This window comes from Bison bison, unplaced genomic scaffold, assembly GCF_000754665.1.
Source record: "Bison bison bison isolate TAMUID 2011002044 unplaced genomic scaffold, Bison_UMD1.0 scf7180017864386, whole genome shotgun sequence".
Lineage (NCBI taxonomy): Eukaryota > Metazoa > Chordata > Mammalia > Artiodactyla > Bovidae > Bison > Bison bison.
Window position 1 is genome coordinate 1,869,285 of NW_011494958.1, and position 18,019 is coordinate 1,887,303.

Genomic DNA, 18,019 nt, shown 5'->3' on the forward strand with positions numbered 1-18,019 from the left:
GGTTCCAAACAGGAAAAGGAGTCCATCAAGGCTGCATATTGTCACCCTGCTTATTTAACTTATATGCAGAATACATCATGTGAAATGCTGGGTTGGATGAAGCAAAAGCTGGAATCAAGATTGCCAGGAGAAATATCAATAACCTCAGATATGCAGATGACACCACCCTTATGGCAGAAAGTGAAGAACTGAAGAGCCTCTTGATGAAAATGAAAGAGGAGAGTGAAAAAGTTGGCTTAAAGCTCAACTTTCAGAAAACTAAGATCATGGCATCCAGTCCCATCACTTCATGGCAAATAGATGGGGAAACAATGGAAACAGTGACAGACTTGATTTGCCGGGGGAGGGGGGGCTCCAAAATCACTGTTGATGGTGACTGCAGCCATGAAATTAAAAGACGCTTGTTCCTTGGGAGAAAAGCTATGACCAACCTAGACAGTATATTAAAAAGCAGAGACATTATTTTGCCAACAAAGGTCTGTCTAGTCAAAGCTTTGGTTTTTCCAGTAGTCATATATGGGTGTGACAGTTGGACCATAAAGAAGGCTGAGCACAAAAGAACTGATGCTTTTGAACTGTGGTGTTGGAGAAGACTCTTGAGAGTCCCTTGGACTCCAAAGAGATCCAACCAATCAATCCTAAAGGAAATCAGTCCTGAGTATTCATTGGAAGGACTGATGCTGAAGCTGAAACTCCAATACTTTGGCCACCTGATGTGAAGAACTGACTCACTAGAAATACTTTGGCCACCTGATGCTGGGAAAGATTGAAGGCAGGAGGAGAAGGGGATGACAGAGGATGAGATGGTTGGCTGGCATCAGTGACTCGATGGACATGAGTTTGAGTAAGCTCCGGGAGTTGGTGATGGACAGGAAAGCCTGGAGTGCTGCAGTCCATAGGATTGCAAAGAGTCGGACATGACTGAGCGACTGAACTGAACTGAACTGAATGGAATTGTTCTTTCTTAAAGCCACTAAAAGTGGTAAACAGAAAAGTCCTCTATTACATGAAACAAATGTGTCTATTTCAGGATGCTGTGTCTGTGTTTCTTTTACTTTCAGCCTGTTGGGTTTATGTATTCAGTACCGTAAGGAAAACTCTGTGCTGGGTCATTGTTTTATCACCAAGATTCCTTCAATTTCTGCTTCCTCTGAATTCTGAAAATTTCAACAGAAGCATTTATTCTCTGCATATATAATCCAGTTCTTCTTCTGGCATTGTTTACTTTGAGCTAAATACAATTTGTGGATTTTCTCATAAATTTCTCACATGGCCTAATAGCAGAGTTCTTGGACAGACTGATGAATTTTTATTAGATGCATATTAAAAGCCAAGTAGGTATAAAAAGAATTAGGGAGGTAATACAATAAGGTATTACAGATAAGAAACATGACAGAAATTCTCTACCTAACATGATTTCAGATATATATATCTAACTCTATATAATTTCTCTCTAGTTAAAAAAAATGTATAGAGTTCCTGAAAGCCATTTCTTTGGCTCAAAATCAAGTTCTGCTGTGAGAGTTGCTGGGTTTAGTAGGTTCTCCAAATACTCAGAAGGCTTTGGGTAAAAGGTCTCTCTGCATGCAGAAGTTATTCTATTTATAGCTTTCCTTCCTACCTCCCTCCTAAAAGCTGTGGTGGTCCTGATTTAGTCACTAAGTTGTGTCTGACTCTTTGTGACCCCATGGATGGTAGCCCACCAGGCTCCTCTGTCCATGGGGATTCTCCAGGCAAGAATACTGGAGTGGGTTGCCATTTCTGCCTCCAGGGGACCCTCCCAACCCAGGGATGGGACCTGTATCTCCTGTGGCTCCTGAATTGTTAAGCAGATTCTTTATCACCCAGCCACCTGGGAAGCCTTCTTTGGAGACTCTTTTCCTACAAAATAATGGAATATAGGTGATCACCTTCTGAACCCATGAGCCTAATTAACCAAAACGCTCCAAGCTTATTAGTAAACCGAATAGAAATACTTTCTTCATAGCATTTTTCATATGTCATTTCCCTTCTCAACCCATGCTGCTGTGCTGTGTTTGTTCTCTCAGTCATGTCAGACTCTTTTTGACCCCATGGACTGCAGCCCGCCAGGCTCCTCTGACCATGGGGATTCTCCAGGCAAGAATACTGGAGTGGGTTGCCATGCCCTCCGCCAGGGGATCTTCCCAACCCAGGGATGGAACCCAAGTCTCCCACATTGTAGGCAGATTCTTTTACCATCTGAGCCACCAGGGAAGCCCTTCAAAACCCATAATTGCCCTACAGTTGCTTTTTTCTTTCCAATTACAATTCCATCCCATGACCCAATTATTTTCACCTTTTAATACTTTTAAAATTGCAAACAAAATGAGTGACTTTTAAATTTTGAAAATGTGATATTTAAGTGTAATATGTGTCATGCCTAAGAAGAAATGTCTTGTTTAATAAAAACTCCTATTAAAAAAAATCCTGCTTGTCTAGTTTTATTCATTCTGAGCACTAGAATCTTGACTGGTTGGAAGAGGAGCAATTATATCTGAGATCCTACATCAGGGCAGATGAGCCCCGCCCCCACCCTCAGGCCTACTCAATTCTGACAGAGGGAGGCCACCAGCCAAAGGCTGCACCAAGCCACTGCTCTCTTGGGAAAGTGGTCCTCATCTTCAGTGCTGTTTTCCTTGGGGGAATAATTGGCAAAGTCAAAAGAGAAAGTGATGGGAAAGTATGTTCTGTGGAGTTGCAGCCTTTTCTTGGTCATTTGTCTTCAGAGAGCCAGCCTCTGGGAGCCTAGAACTTTATTCCCCAGCATCCAGAGCCATGGAAACCCATTTATGGAGGGTGCTAAGGATTCTTTTTCTATTTTGACCAGCTTCCACTGCCAAAGACAGGTTGATAATGGTTTGCACTCTGACCTCTCCCCTTGGTCAAAGTAAAGCCTCCTAGCTCCATGAAACCAGATCATCTACTTAGTCCAACTGCTTGCACATAGTAGGACTTCAACAAATATTTATTAAATGAAGAAGGGAATTTATTATTGTTGTGAGGGGTAGGGGGAGAGGCTAAGATAGGAAGGTGAATTAGGAGACAAGAAAATAAAGTAGGTCATCTGATGCTAAAAAAGTTGATAAAGTAAGCAACACATCCTAAAATATAATTAATGCAAATAGAAGGATAAAAGGAGAAAGCAAGAGGTTGGCATGGAAAGGTTGTGGTCATGACGAAGGGCAGATTCAGAAACAAATTTTGTGATTTGAAGCCATCCTCTTACATACTGTAATTTGGCACAATCTAGCAACATTTAGTGGAGAAGGCAATGGCACCCCACTCCAGTACTCTTGCCTGGAAAATCCCATGGATGGAGGAGTCTGGTGGGCTGCAGTCCATGGGGTCGCTAGGAGTCGGACACAACTGAGCGACTTCACTTTCACTTTTCAATTTCATGCATTGGAGAAGGAAATGGCAACCCACTCCAGTGTTCTTGCCTGGAGAATCCCAGGGACGGGGGAGCCTGGTGGGCTGCCGTCTATGGGGTCTCACAGAGTCGGATACGACTGAAGCGACTTAGCAGCAGCAGCAGCAACATTTAGAGCCTTAAAGCAGTAAGCTTCTACTTGGTTCTTTTCTGTACTCTGAGAAATTCCAGCCCGCTCCATGGACAAAGTTCAGTGACTTGACCTTGATACTTTCCTTTTGTTCTTACATGTCTCACTGGTGACACCACCAAGCTGTCAGTGGTATACATTTAAATACCTAACATCAAGACCAGTAATAATATTATTTTGACCGTTACATTTGACCTATCTGATTTGTGTAATTTCTGGTTTTATATAAGTTCCATGATCTTTGCTGATAGTGTATCACCGTTCAATTCTTATTGTCTTTATCCTCCATTTGGTGGCAGGGACATCTTTTTTTATGTCTTTTGGAAACAAGGACTAGTAAAGCTGGCTGCCTGAAACATGTGAGCCCTTTCTCAATAGTCCAGTTCTCATGCCTGATAGTAATTAAAGTTTTCAAGCCCACAAAAAGCTGTCTTCTAGTGAAGAATGGCCTCTGAGTAATATATCCATCATCCATTATGCAAGCATGACACTTGGGTAAGAAAACAAATACCATCTTTTTAAAAGTATTGGCTGTAACTACTAGAGTTTAGCATATGCATATGCTATGACCCATTAATTTCACTCCTATATGAAATATTCAACAGCAATGAGTATTTATGTGCATCAAAAGACATATAGAGGAATATTTGTAATTGGCCAGAAACTACAAAGTATTCATAAGTTCATCAACAATGTCCTGAATTTTTAAAAATTGTGATATAGTCACAAAATTGACTGCTGTATAGCAGTGAAAATTACTAAAATGCAGCTCCATGTAATTACATGGTTCAAAGAAGGCAGGCACAACAGAACTGTGTTATTCTATTTATAATGTTCAAACACAACAACATATAAACATATACATGTGGTGTCAGAAATCATGATGGTGGTTTCTTTGGGCACAGGGTAGTGACTGACAGTGGAAGAAGGGGGGTCCTAGAGTTCTGTTCATGTTCCGTTCCTTGATGTGGGTGCTGGTTAAACAAGGATATTCCCTCTGCGAAAATTCCTAAAACTATCCAGTTACAATGGCTAATTGTATATCATTTTAATGCATATAATACTTCAACAAAAAGTTTATATATTAAGTCAGTGCAAACTTAACTGCGGTTTTGAACTGTGAATTTTAAATCATTATCAGTTCAGTTCAGTTCAGTCGCTCAGTCGTGTCTGACTCTTTATAACCAGGCTCAAACACACCTTTATTAATCAAAACAGGAACCATTACAATCAACACATTTTTGCCAATGAGAAAATAAATTAGTTTATCCCTGTACTGTAAAAATCCATGCTTCAAGATTCGACAAACTCTTGGAATATTTCTGCCTCCTGCTGGTTGTGGAAGCATTTCTTCTGCAAAAAGTTGTCGAGATGCTTGAAAAAATGGCAGTTGGTTGGCAAGAGGTCAGGTGAATATGGTGGATGGGGCAAAGTTTAATAACCCAATTTATTCAACTTTTGAAGCTCTGGTTGTGCAATGTGCGGTCAGTCATTGTTGTGGAGAAGATTGGGCCCTTGCTGTTGATCAATGCTGGCTGTAGGTGTTGCAGTTTTCAGCGCAGCTTATCAATTTGCTGAGCATACTTCTCAGATGTAATGGATTCATGGGGATTCAGAAAGCTTTAGCAGATCAGATGGGCAGCAGACAACCAAACAGTGACCATGACCATTTTTTGGTGCAAGTTTGGCTGTAGAAAGTGCTCTGGAGCTTCTTCTTGGTCCAACCACTGAACTGGCCATCGCTGGTTATCCACTTTTCATTGCATGTCACAATCGATCGAGAAATATTTTGTTGTTGCTATGTAGACTGAGCAAAGACAGTGCTTCAAAACAATGATTTTTTGATTTTCAGTCAGCTCATGAGGCACCTGCTTATTGAGCTTGATCTTTCCAATTTGCTCCAAATGCTAAATGACTGTAAAATGGTTGTTGTTGAGTTCTTTGGTAACCTCTTGTGTAGTTTTAAGAGGATCAGTTTCAATGATCCTCTCAATTGGTTGTTGTCAACTTCCCATGGCCCACCACTAGGCTCCTCATCTTCAAGGCTCTTGTCTCCTTTGCAAAATTTCTTGAACCACCACTGCACTGTATGTTCATTGGCAGTTCTTGGGTCAAATGTGTCATTAATGTTGTGAGTTGTCTCTGATGCTTTATGACCCCTTTTGAACTCAAATTTTAAAAATTGCTCAAATTTGCTTTTTGTCTAACATCATTTCCATAGTCTAAAATAAATATAAAATACACTGCAAGTAGAAGTTATTAACAAAAAAGCATAAAGTGAGAAATGCACATTAAAATGATGTCTAACATAACCATATGTGTTTAAGAATGTATTCCAATATCAAATGGCAAAGTTTAACAGTGAAAAACTGCAATTACTTTTGCACCAATCTAATAAAAAAATAGATTTTCTTCCTAATGCTCTTGAATGATATGCTACTTACTATGGTGTGTTAAAACTTGCTTAGTTATGTACTATGTGACTTAAAAGAAATTGAGATTATAAAGCATTAAGAGGAAAAATTGATTGAAGAATTGGAAACTAACAGAAAAGGTAGATAATCTTGATACAGCCTAAAGAGATTTTTTTTAGCATCTATAATGATATCTTCTGTTTAATTGTTTTAAACTTTTCAGTTTGTAAGGAAGTATAGCTAAATAACAGTGCTGTGATAGTTTCAGGTGTGTAGCAGAGCGACTCAGCTATACATATGCATGTATCCATTCTCCCCCAAACTCCCATCCCATCCATAGCCTAAAGAGATTGAATGAAGGAGCATCTTAAAAAGTGTTCTAATAAAAACAAAAAGTGTTTTAGTACCTGAAAATCCTTAAGAAGCTGCTCATGAACTATTTTCCTTATCTAGTAAGGAAAGGTATTTTAAGAAACAATCTAGTGTTTTATCTTCTTTGACTTCCAGCACTCTCTCCTGTGAGATGTCCATATGGACAGGCTCAGTAGGTACCTGGTGGTAGGGCCTAGTGCAACCAGCATATACCCTCATCTCTGGCTCGAACCCCAGACTGTCAGGTGTTGGATGGGAAATTGTTTTAAGGGCAGATAACCAAACAGAAGGGCAGCCTTCAGAACAGATGGAAAGCTCAGCACCAAGAGGGAACCATTAGAGAAATCAAGCATAGCATAAGGTAAGTCTGTGTATGTACGTGCAGAAGCTTAGCGGGACAGCAAACCAGTCTCATTTCTTGCCAGCTCCAGTTGATCTTTACGTGTTCCCCAGAACACTGTGCTGAGCAACATTTTCAGACCAGGTCCAGAATTTCCAGTAAATAACACCAGAGTGTCTCTAGTTGAAAACAGGAGGACATCTGGATCCTGCCTACTTAAAGCTCTCTTTAAACACCCACAGTCAGGCCTGAAGCATCTTGGTACAACCTTCGGACTTAAAATCCATGAAAATGTGCACACATTTAATTTTTTTCTGATGAGTGAAAAAATTAAATAATTTTCTCTGGGTCACGCAACCAGAACTCGAGCCTTTATATTCTGCCCTCCACCTACATAGTTTCTGTATTGCAATCAGAAACTAAGAATTTAAGACAATTTCTCTTAAGATGCACTAATTTGTGAACAGTAGAATAGAAATTGCATTCGCTCAAATAAGAGATATTCTTTATGGATAAAATCCACATCCAACTGGGGAAAAGTGGTACCATGAGATAAAAGTGGTACTGTAAGTATGTAAGTAAGTGAGGTAATCAGGTAGGCTCTACAAACCCACATAGTAAGAGTTCAAGGACATTTATTCTAACATACTGCTGTGACCATGTCACAGTCTAATTTCATCAGTCTCTATGAATCTTAGTTCAGAGCCTAAAGAGAAAACGTTCATTTTGTCTAGCCTAGAGGGGCTTTATATTTTAGTTAGTTCCTTACTCTAATACTGATCTGCTGTGCCTGGAATGAAAGAGGTGGAGTCACATGTAGGAACGGTTTTTGGAAAATGCAGGAATTGCTTTTCTTAGACAGCTCAGTGTGCAGGCTCCTGTGCTGTACTGGTAAAAGTTTAACCGCTGGTTCTGGGGTAGAAGGCAGGAGAGCCCTGATTTGTAGTGTTTACAGATTTCCACAGTATAAATACTCCCACCATGGCTGATTTCAAGCTACCAACATGACATTACCAGTGGTAGAGTTGTAAGAAGATGCACAGTAGCACCACATTATATAGAATTTGCGTGATACACATATCAAAGAGGTAATAGGAATAGTAAAATAATTGGGGAGTGATGAGTTTCTAGCACTTACTGCTTTTGATTTTAATATAATTTATCTACTTATAAATTTATATAACATTTTAAAATAATGCCTCTTACAACTTGGCTCACTAAATGCCTGAAAATGTAACAATCAGTTCTTTTGAGCTTGAGCAAGCAGGCTGCAGAACACTGCTACCGGGTATTTAAAGATTACTATATCCATTAAGGGGGGCTTCCCAGGTGGCTCAGAGGTTAAAGCATCTGCCTGCAATGCGGGAGACCTGGGTTCAATTCCTGGGTCAGGAAGATCCCCTGGAGAAGGAAATGGCAACCCACTCCAGTATTCTTGCCTGGAGAATCCCATGGACGGAGGAGCATGGTGGGCTACAGTCCACGGGGTCACAAAGAGTCAGATACAACTGAATGACTTCACTCACTTCACTCACTATATCCATTAGGGAGTCTGGGAGATCTTGAAGATCAGTGTTTGACACCAGAAAGAAACAGAACAGGAAGGATGTACTGTGTAGAACAGGGAACTCTACTCAGCGCACTGTGGTGACTTGAATGGGAAAGAAATCCAAAAGGGAGGGGATATATGTACATGTATGGCTGATGCATTTTGCTGTACAGTAGAAACTAACACAACATTGTAAAGCAAGTATACTCCAATAAAAATTAATTAAAGTAATTTGAAGGATGTAAATAAAAATATGAACACAGTATGGGGAAAAACAGAAGGACACAAAACTAACCCCCAAAAAATCAGGATTAAGAATTTGCCTTTATCCACAAATGGCAAGTGAATTTACCCATCCTTTAATCAAGAAGAGGGTTAGAGACTTCCCTGGCAATCCAGCAGTTAAGATTCCACACTTCCACATGCAGGGGCCGTGTGTTCAACCCCTGGTTCCTGCCTGCTGTGAGGTGTGGCCAAAAAATAAAACTAAAATTAAAAAAAAAAAAGAAGAGAGTTAACAACCTTCTCTTTCTTCTTGGGGTTGTTAATTGTTTTCAATCAACCTGCATATAGATATTACTATGGAATTATTTTTATTCTTTCCTATTAGTTCTATTTGTTTTTCCAAAGAGTTGGAGTTAAAGAATCATCTCAGGTATGGATGAGTACAACTGACTACTTAGAACCAAATAAAGACTATTTTTGTTTTGAATTTGCAGCTACTTAGATGAAAAGCATTGCATTAACAGCTGATACCAAATAGGGACAAACTTCATTCGATATTGACAGGTTGTTAGGTCTTGCTGTATGCTAATATTAATCTTTAGGTTTGAATAAAATATGTTATCTCAAATTTAAAACACCACAATATAATATACCTAAACAATACTTGAATTTATTATGTTTAAAATTCAAGGGTTTTGTTCACAAGAAGGTATTCACTCTTAAACCAAAGTAATAATCAAGTGGTTTTGGTCACTATGTAGTATCTTTTTATGTTAGAATAAATCAGTTTGCCTCAAACACTAGAGATTAATCTAAAAACAAAATGTCTCAAAATATGGGTGTTCATAAATTTCTTGGCAACTGAAGCATATCAAAATTCTTGTGCTTTGAAAATGATTGTTTTTTTTTTTTTTTCAGGATTGTCTCAAATCTTGTGTTCAGGAACCTGTAAACCTCAGACCACCACATCAAGGGAAATAAAGCAAACCTTTCACTTGGTGACAAGACTTTATAGAACATCACTACACAAGTTGCTCTAAGATCATCATGCAGGTGCAGGGGGCTCCTTGAACAAATTATTCAAGAATAAGGAGGTCTGTTCCTTCATCCTTCCAGTGTTATACAAGAAAACAATGTTTGATTAGAATTTCATTGTGTGCAGTATTTGTTTCAGGGCATATGCTTTGATCAAAATCTATGTAATGGAAGCCTGTGTTCTATGATATCGAGAATTAATCATTGAACTCTTGACTATGGTTAAATATAATAATTACACTCACTTACTTATTAAACACCTATGAGCCTGTGAAGAGTTTGTCTCTAAAGTGAATTTTAAATAAAGAGGAACATCAAACAGTGATAAAACCAACATATGAAACTCAAGGTCATTATACAAACCAGGTGCTTTCTCAAAGTGAGAATGAATCAAATTAAGAAAGAGAAACAGCCAGAAGTTGAACAGATGTAGTAATTCATCATTTTTAGTCTCTTAAAAGTAGAAACAAATGAGAAATAAATTTCAGAACACGGTGTGAAGATTCCTTTTTTCTCATTTCTCATTTCTCATGTAGGTTAAAATTAAATTTCCTTCTAATCTTTCTCTGATAATTGTGTCTGATTGATATAACATCCAAGTGGAAGAGGCCACCAGGCAGTCAGAGATGTGAAACCGGAGAGAGATTTTAAAAGTGGTGCCACTATGCAGCTTTGTGTTGAAACTTAGAGTTTTAAATGTTATTTTAATTAAAAATAACATACTTTAAAAGAAAGTTTATACATACTGTAAGTGGATTATGTTAGAGTCAAAAATTATAAAATTATGTGATATTTACATAATAATGGTAGCTTGCAGATACATCTAAAGAAATACTGTGTTGTGTTTAAGAGCACTTCAGAAGTTGGAAGTGCATGTATAAATATCTTTATGTACACATTTGTTTTGCTAAAATATCAGTATTTGAGTCTCATAACTAGAATCACTCATCTTCTTTACTCTCTAGTTTTAAGGGATGAAGAACTGAAGTAATTCAAAAAAATAGGTTTGTGAAAATCAGTTTATAAAGCAAAGTTACTAAATTCTATCTTCCAGTTAAATTTTACCTTGAAATTTGGATAGAGAATCATAAAATGTTAGGTTGAATGGGGCCATGGGGATAATCTAGTCCAAAACCTGTGTTTTAGAGGAGGAAACTGAATGGATTGTGTCTTATCAGGAGGAATGCTGTAGTCTGAATTCTGTTTGCTTCCCCTCTTTAACAGGACTCTGCTGGATTCAACTTTCTTCCTGAATGCTTCTCCCATTCCAAGACTGGTTTAGTCTACCCTGCCACCTGCTTTCAATGAAATACCTTGAACTTTTCCATCATAACTGACCCCTCCCGCCCCCCCCCCCCACCAGTATTATGTTCTCCTTTACTTGTTTGTTTATCAGCCAATTAGAATGTGGGGGACCAGGGCTCGATCCCTGGGTCGGGAAGATTCCCTGGAGAAGGAAATGGCAACCCACTCCAGTACTTTTGCCTAGAAAATCCCATGGACGGAGGAGCCTGGTGCAGGCTACTGTCCATGGGGTCTCAAAGAGTCGGACACAACTGAGCAACTTCACTTTTACTTTTCAGACTGTAAGGTACAGGAAGATGATGTGGAGATGGTGTTTTGCCATTTAGCAAACACAGACAGTGTTATTGCATAGTGAGAACTTGTGCATTTTTTGAATGAAAGGCAAATAATTGTTTTCATAAAATTATGTAGAAGGCATGCAAATTCAACATGAACAGAAATTTCTAAGGATGTTAAAGATATACATTAAATTGTTCAAAGTTCAGAAACCCGCTATTGAACTACTAGGTTAAAATGATTCCCCTGAATCATATCACATATCACAATCATAACAGCTCACTGAAATACAATATATTATATTGATAACTTTGAGGAACTTGTAGTGGGTCTGAGTTTACTGAAGTCAGTCGTGAAAGGCTGTTGTCTTAACCTTTCATCTCTTATTTTTAAAAAAATACACATAAAGGTTATTTGCTGTTGTGATTGTGTCTTTTTTCTTGTGTATTTTGGTTCATGCAGTTTTATGGGTGATACACTTCTCAAAGAAGAACTGCTCTTTGAAATTTCCTGGCCATCCAGTGGTTGGGGCTCTGCGCTTCCACTTCAGGGGCACAGGTTCGACCTCTGGTGGGTGAACTAAGATCTGGCCTGCCCCGCGACTAGGTCAAAAAAGTCAAATGAAAAAGGAGCTGCTCAGACTACTCTAGAATCCAGTTCCTTGCTGTTTCACTTACTTGGCTCGGCTCCTTGTCCCTGAACTCGTTTCACCATTTCATTGCCAGCGAGAAACGTACAGCCTTGTTTGTAGGAACGGCTTCAGTCAAACACTTTCAGCGTCAACACTTTCACGATGTCCTGACAGCTGCACTGAATCGGCTGAAGCTGCGTTTTATTCCCTATCAGGATTATTGACATTTTCACAACTTTTCCTGGATTTTTTTTTTCTTTGCCAAGGACCTCCTCAGAATGGTGCTGTTCTTCTGTTTTCATATTTGGAAATGAGATTCCCATGAGGAATTTACCAACAGCAAACCAGGAGCTGGAGAAGTGAAACTTGGCAGAATTCCTTCCTCTCTGTCAAGGTCCCTCTTGGCCTTATCAAGGGTCTGGCAGTGACTGTGCCCACACTGTCCCCTAGTGGCTGGCCCCACAGTGGGCCCCTCAGGGCGAGGCATCTCCTGTGCCCTGGTGACTGACAGCTCTTTCTCTCAGAATATGGCTTTTATGCCCAGGGGCGATCTTTCAAAGATCTATTTTCTCTTGTGTGCAAGAGAAATATATTTATTGCTCTTGCGTTTTCTGACAGTTTTACATCTTTGAGTAAACATTGTATGACTTAGAACCTTTTTAAGGGGAAATAGAAAAATAAGTTCAAACATCATTGTGTGTACTATAGGTTTCTGAAAAAGTCTTAGAGTACCTGTTGATCAACCAACAGATATTTCTCAAGCTTAAAAGTTTATCAGATACTGTTGTGGGCACTTGATATACATTCATGAACAAAACAAAGATCCCTGCCCGATGGAGTATATGTTCTAGTATCAGAAAGTATGAGAAGAGCACTATAATGGACTTTTCCTTAGAGTAGCATTCAAACCAGGTTACTTGTAAACGTGATGTATTCAACAACTGTACTATTGTGAGCTGTGTTTTTGCATCCAGTGATGTAGTTGATATTTGTTTCACCTTCTCTAACTTGCAGTCAGGGTAAGCTGTTAGTGACCACAAGGTACCCGTCCCAGGCACTCCTTGCCATACAAATGTGTTACTCGGCTCCCATATGCTAATTTTCTCACTCTAGGGTGGCCATTATGGAGAGATTGGTATGTCTTCCTAAGTTCAGTTCAGTCGCTCAGTCGTGTCCAACTGTTTGTGACCCCATGGACTACAGCATGCCAGTCTTCCCTGTCCATCACCAACTCCTGAGCCTACTCAAATTCATGTCCATTGCGTCGGTGATGCCATCCAATCATCTCATCTTCTGTTGTCCCCTTCTCCCCCTTTCCCAGCATCAGGGTCTTTTCCAATGAGTCAGTTCTTTGCATCAGGTGGCCAAAGTATTGGAGTTTCAGCTTCAGCATCAGTCCTTCCAATGACTATTCAGGACTGATTTCCTTTAGGATGGATTGGTTAGTCTTCTTGCAGTCCAAGGGACTCTCAAGAGTCTTCTCCAACACCACAGTTCAAAAGCATCAATTCTTCAGCTCTCAGCTTTCTTTATAGTCCAAATCTCACATCCATATATGACTACAGGAAAAACCATAGCTTTCACTAGATGGACCTTTGTTGGTAAAGGTTTTTACCTTCTCTGATTTTTACTATGCTGTCTAGGTTGGTCACAGCTTTTCTTCCAAGGAGCAAGCATCTTTTAATTTCATGGCTGTAGTCACCATCTGCAGTGATTTTGGAGCCCAAGAAAATAAAGTCTCTCACTGTTTCCATTGTTTCCCCATCTATTTGCCATGAAGTGATGGGACCGGATGCCACCTTAGTTTTTTGAATGTTGAGTTTTAAACCAACATTTTCACTCTCCTCTTTCACTTTCATCAAGAAGCTTTTTAGTTCTTCACTTTCTGCCATAAGGGTGGTGTCATCTGCATATCTGAGGTTATTGATATTTCTCCTGGCAATCTTGATTCCAGATTGTACTTCATCTAGCCCAGCATTTCTCATGATGTATCTGCATATAAGTTGAATTAGCAGGGTGACGATATACAGCCTTGACGTACTCCTTTCCCAATTTGGAACCAGTCTGTTGTTCCATGTCCAGTTCTAACTGTTGCTTCTTGACGTGTGTACAAGTTTCTCAGGAGGCAGGTCAGGGGGTCTGGTATTCCTGTCTCTTTAGAGGCAAAAAGCTATGTCTTCCTAAACTCTGTGCCAAAATGCAAATGGCCTTCCAGTCTTCCCTCCTGGCCACTTTTCCCAATGCTCTGCCCGCCAGGGGTGGACACTCACGGCCCCCCTCCTTCAGCATCACTTGCCTGAAGAACTCCTGGGCAAGCGTTGCCTGGGGCCAGGCTCTGGTTCACATTAACAGGCCTAGTTATCCCAGGCCTCTATGGTTGAAAAAATGGGTAAATAAAGCTTTAGTACTCTTATCTCATTACTGTGCTTAAAAGACATGAAATTGCAAAATAATTTAAGAAATTACTTTTTCATTTTCTGACTTTTAAAGGAAATGAGTGCATGTGTGCCTGCTCAGGCATGTCCAATTCTGCAACCTTGTGGACTGCAGCCTGCCAGGCTCCTCTGTCTATGGGATTCTCCAGGCAAGAATACTGGAGTGTGTTCCCATTTCCTTCTCCACTGGATCTTCCTGACTCACACCCAGGGATTGAACCTGCATCTCCTCCATTGGCAGGTGGGTTCTTTACTACTGAGCTACATAGGAAGCCCAAAGGAAATATAATAATTTATATTATTAATGTTGTAAAAGATTAAACACTTGTATCTCCATTCTTGTAATGATGTCTTTTATTTCTAACTAATTCTAGGGAGAAACAATGAACAAACTCATTAATTGTTTAAATTTATTGATTTCCTAAATTTTATAAATAGATTTTCTTATTTGGAAAGGTGTCATTCAAAAAAATCAGATGTCAATTCTATACCCTCCCAAAATATACTTTATTTTTAATATTTATGATTTAATTTTATTACAATAAAATATCCTTTAGTGTTTATATGGCATTATGTTTCAGTAGGCTGAAGCACATTTATATAATTTAAAATACTGTTTCTTTATTTGTTTTTTAGAAAAGTATTTATTTTTATTTATTTATTTGTCTGTGCCTTAGTTGTGGCATGTGGGACTTTTGTTGTGGCATTGGAACCCTGAGTTGCAGATTGAGAACTCTTAGTCGCTAGGATTCAGTTCCCTGACCAGGAATCGAACCCAGGACCCCTCCATTGGTTGCGCAGAGTCTTAGCCACTGGACCACCAGGGAAGCTACTTGTTTCTTTACTTAGAAAATGGAGAAGGGAAAACAAAGAGGCTTAGTGGCATCTGTGGATACATTCATAGTAGTTCAATTCAGTTTAGTTGCTTAGTCATTTCTGACTCTGTGTAAACCAACTCTCTGTAAACTCTCTGTAAAAAACTGCAGGGGGCTCCTGGTTCCATGTCAAGCCTCCCTGTCCATCACCAACTCCCGGAGCTTGCTCAACTCATGTCCATCGAGTTGGTGATGACATGCAACCATCTCATCCTCTATTGACCCTTCTCCTCTTGCCCTCAATCTTGCCCAGCATCAGGGTCTTTTCCAATGAGTTAGTTCTTCATATCAGGTGGCCAGAGTATTGGAGTTTCAGCTTCAGCACCAGTCCTTCCAATGAATATTCAGGATTGACTTCCTTTTGGATGGACTGGTTGGATGTCCTTTTAATCCAAGGGACTCTCAAGAATCTTCTCCAACACCACGGTTCAAAAGCATCAATTCTTTTGTGCTCAGCCTTCTTTATGGATGTGTCCAACACTCACATCCATACATGACTACTGGAAAAACCATAGCTTTGACTAGACGGACCTTTGTTGGCAAAGTAATGTCTCTGCTTTTTAGTAGGCTGTCTAGGTTTGTCACAGCTTTTCTTCCAAGGATCAAGCAGCATCTTTTAATTTCATGGCTGCAGTCACCATCTGCAGTGATTTTGGAGCCCAAGAAAATTAAGTCTCTCACTGTTTCCTTTGTTTCCCCATCTATTTGCCATGAAGTAATGGGACTGGATGCCAAGATCTTCAATTTTTGAATGTTGAATTTTAAGAAATCTTTTTCACTCTCTTCTTGCACTTTCATCAAGAGGCTTTTTAGTTCCTCTTGGCTTTCTGCCATAAAGGTGGCATCATCTGCATATCTGAGGTTATTGTTATTTCTCCCGGCAATCTTGATTCCAGCTTGTGCTTCATCCAGCCTGGGATTTTGCATGATGTACAACCAGTCTATCCTAAAGGAGATCAGTCCTGGGTGTTCATTGGAAAGACTGATGTTGAAGCTGAAACTCAAATACTTTGGCTACCTGATGCGAAGAGCAGACTCATTTGGAAAGACCCTGATGCTGCGTAAGATTGAGGGCAGGAGGAGAAGGGGACGACAGAGGATGAGATGGTTGGATGGCATCACCGGCTTAATGGACATGGGTTTGGGTAGACTCCGGCAGTTGGTGATGGATAGGGAGGCCTGGTGTGCTGTGGTTCATGGGGTCGCAAAGAGTCGAACACGACTGAGTGACTGAAATGAACTGAACTGAACTCTCCATAGAAGTTAAATATGCAGGGTGACAATACACAGTCTTGACATACTCCTTTCCCATTCTGGAACCAGTCCATTGTTCCATGTCCAGTTCTAACTGTTGCTTCTTGACCTGCATACAGGTTTCTCAGAAGGCAGGTCAGGTGGTCTGGTATTCCCATCTTTTGAAGAATTTTCCAGTTTGTGGTAATCCCACAATCAAAGGCTTTAGTGTAGTCAATTAAACAGAAGCAGATGTTTTTCTGGAATTCTCTTGCTTTTTCTATAATCCAAAGGATGTTGGCAATTTGACCTCTTGTTCCTCTGCCTTTTCTAAAACCAGCTTGAACATCTCCAAGTTCTTGGTTCACGTACTGTTGAAGCCTAGCTTGGAGAATTTTGAGCATTACTTTACTAGCGTGTGAGATGAGGGCAATTGTGTGGTAGTTTGAACATTCTTTGGCATTGCATTTCTTTGGGATTGGAATGAAAACTGACCTCTGCCAGTCTGCTGGCTACAGTTGAGTTTTCCAAATTTGCTGACATATTGAGTGCAGCACTTTCACAGCATCATCATTTAGGATTTGAAATGTCTCAGCTGGAATCCCATCACCTCCATTAGCTCTGTTTGTAGTGATGCTTCCTAAGGCCCACTTGACTTTGCACTCCAGCATGTCTGTCTCTAAGTGAGTGATCACACCATTGTGGTTATCTGGGTCATTAACATCTTTTTTGTATAGTTCTTCTTTGTATTCTTGCTACCTCTTCTTAAAATCTCCTGCTTCTGTTAGGTCCAAACCATTTCTGTCCTTTATTTTGCCCATCTTTGCATGAAATATTCCTTTGGTATCTCTAATTTTCTTGAAGAGATCTCTAGTCTTTCCCATTCTATTGTTTTCTCTATTTCTTTGCATTGATCACTGAGGAAGGCTTTCTTATCTCTCCTTGCTGTTCTTTGGAACTCTGAATTCAGATGGATGTATCTTTTCTTTTCTCCTTTGTCTTTCATTTCTCTTCTTTTCTCAGTTATTTTTAAGCCCTCTTCAGACAGCCATTTTGCCTTTTTGCATTTCTTCTTCTTGGGGAAGGTTTTGATCACTGCCTCCTTGTTGTCCATGTGTAGAGTCATCTCTTGTGTTGTTGGAAGAGGGTGTTTGCTATGATCAGTGTGTTCTCTTGGCAAAACTCTGTTAGCCTTTGCCCTGCTTCATTTTGTACTCCAAGGCCAAACTTGCCTCTTACTCCAGGTATCTCTTGACTTCCTAATTTTGCATTCCAGTCCCCTCTGATGTAAAGGATGTCGCCTTTTGTTGTTAGTTCTAGAAGGTCTTGTAGGTCTTCATACACCCATTCAACTTCAGCTTTTTCAACATTACTAGTTGGTACATCAGAGAAGGCAATGGCACCCCACTCCAGTACTCTTGCCTGAAGAATCCCATGAATGGAGGAGCCTGATAGGCTGCGGTCCATGGGGTCGCTAAGAGTTGGACACGACTGAACAACTCCATTTTCACTTTTCACTTTCATGCATTGGAGAAGGAAATGGCAGCCCACTCCAGTGTTCTTGCCTGGAGAATCCCAGGGACGGGGGAGCCTGATGGGCTGTCGTCTATGCGGTCGCACAGAGTCGGACGAGACTGAAGCGGCAGCAGCAGTTGGTACATAGACTTGGATTACTGTGGTATTGAATGGTTTGCCTTGGAAATGAACAGTGGTCATTCTGTCATTTGATTGCACCTAAGAACTACATT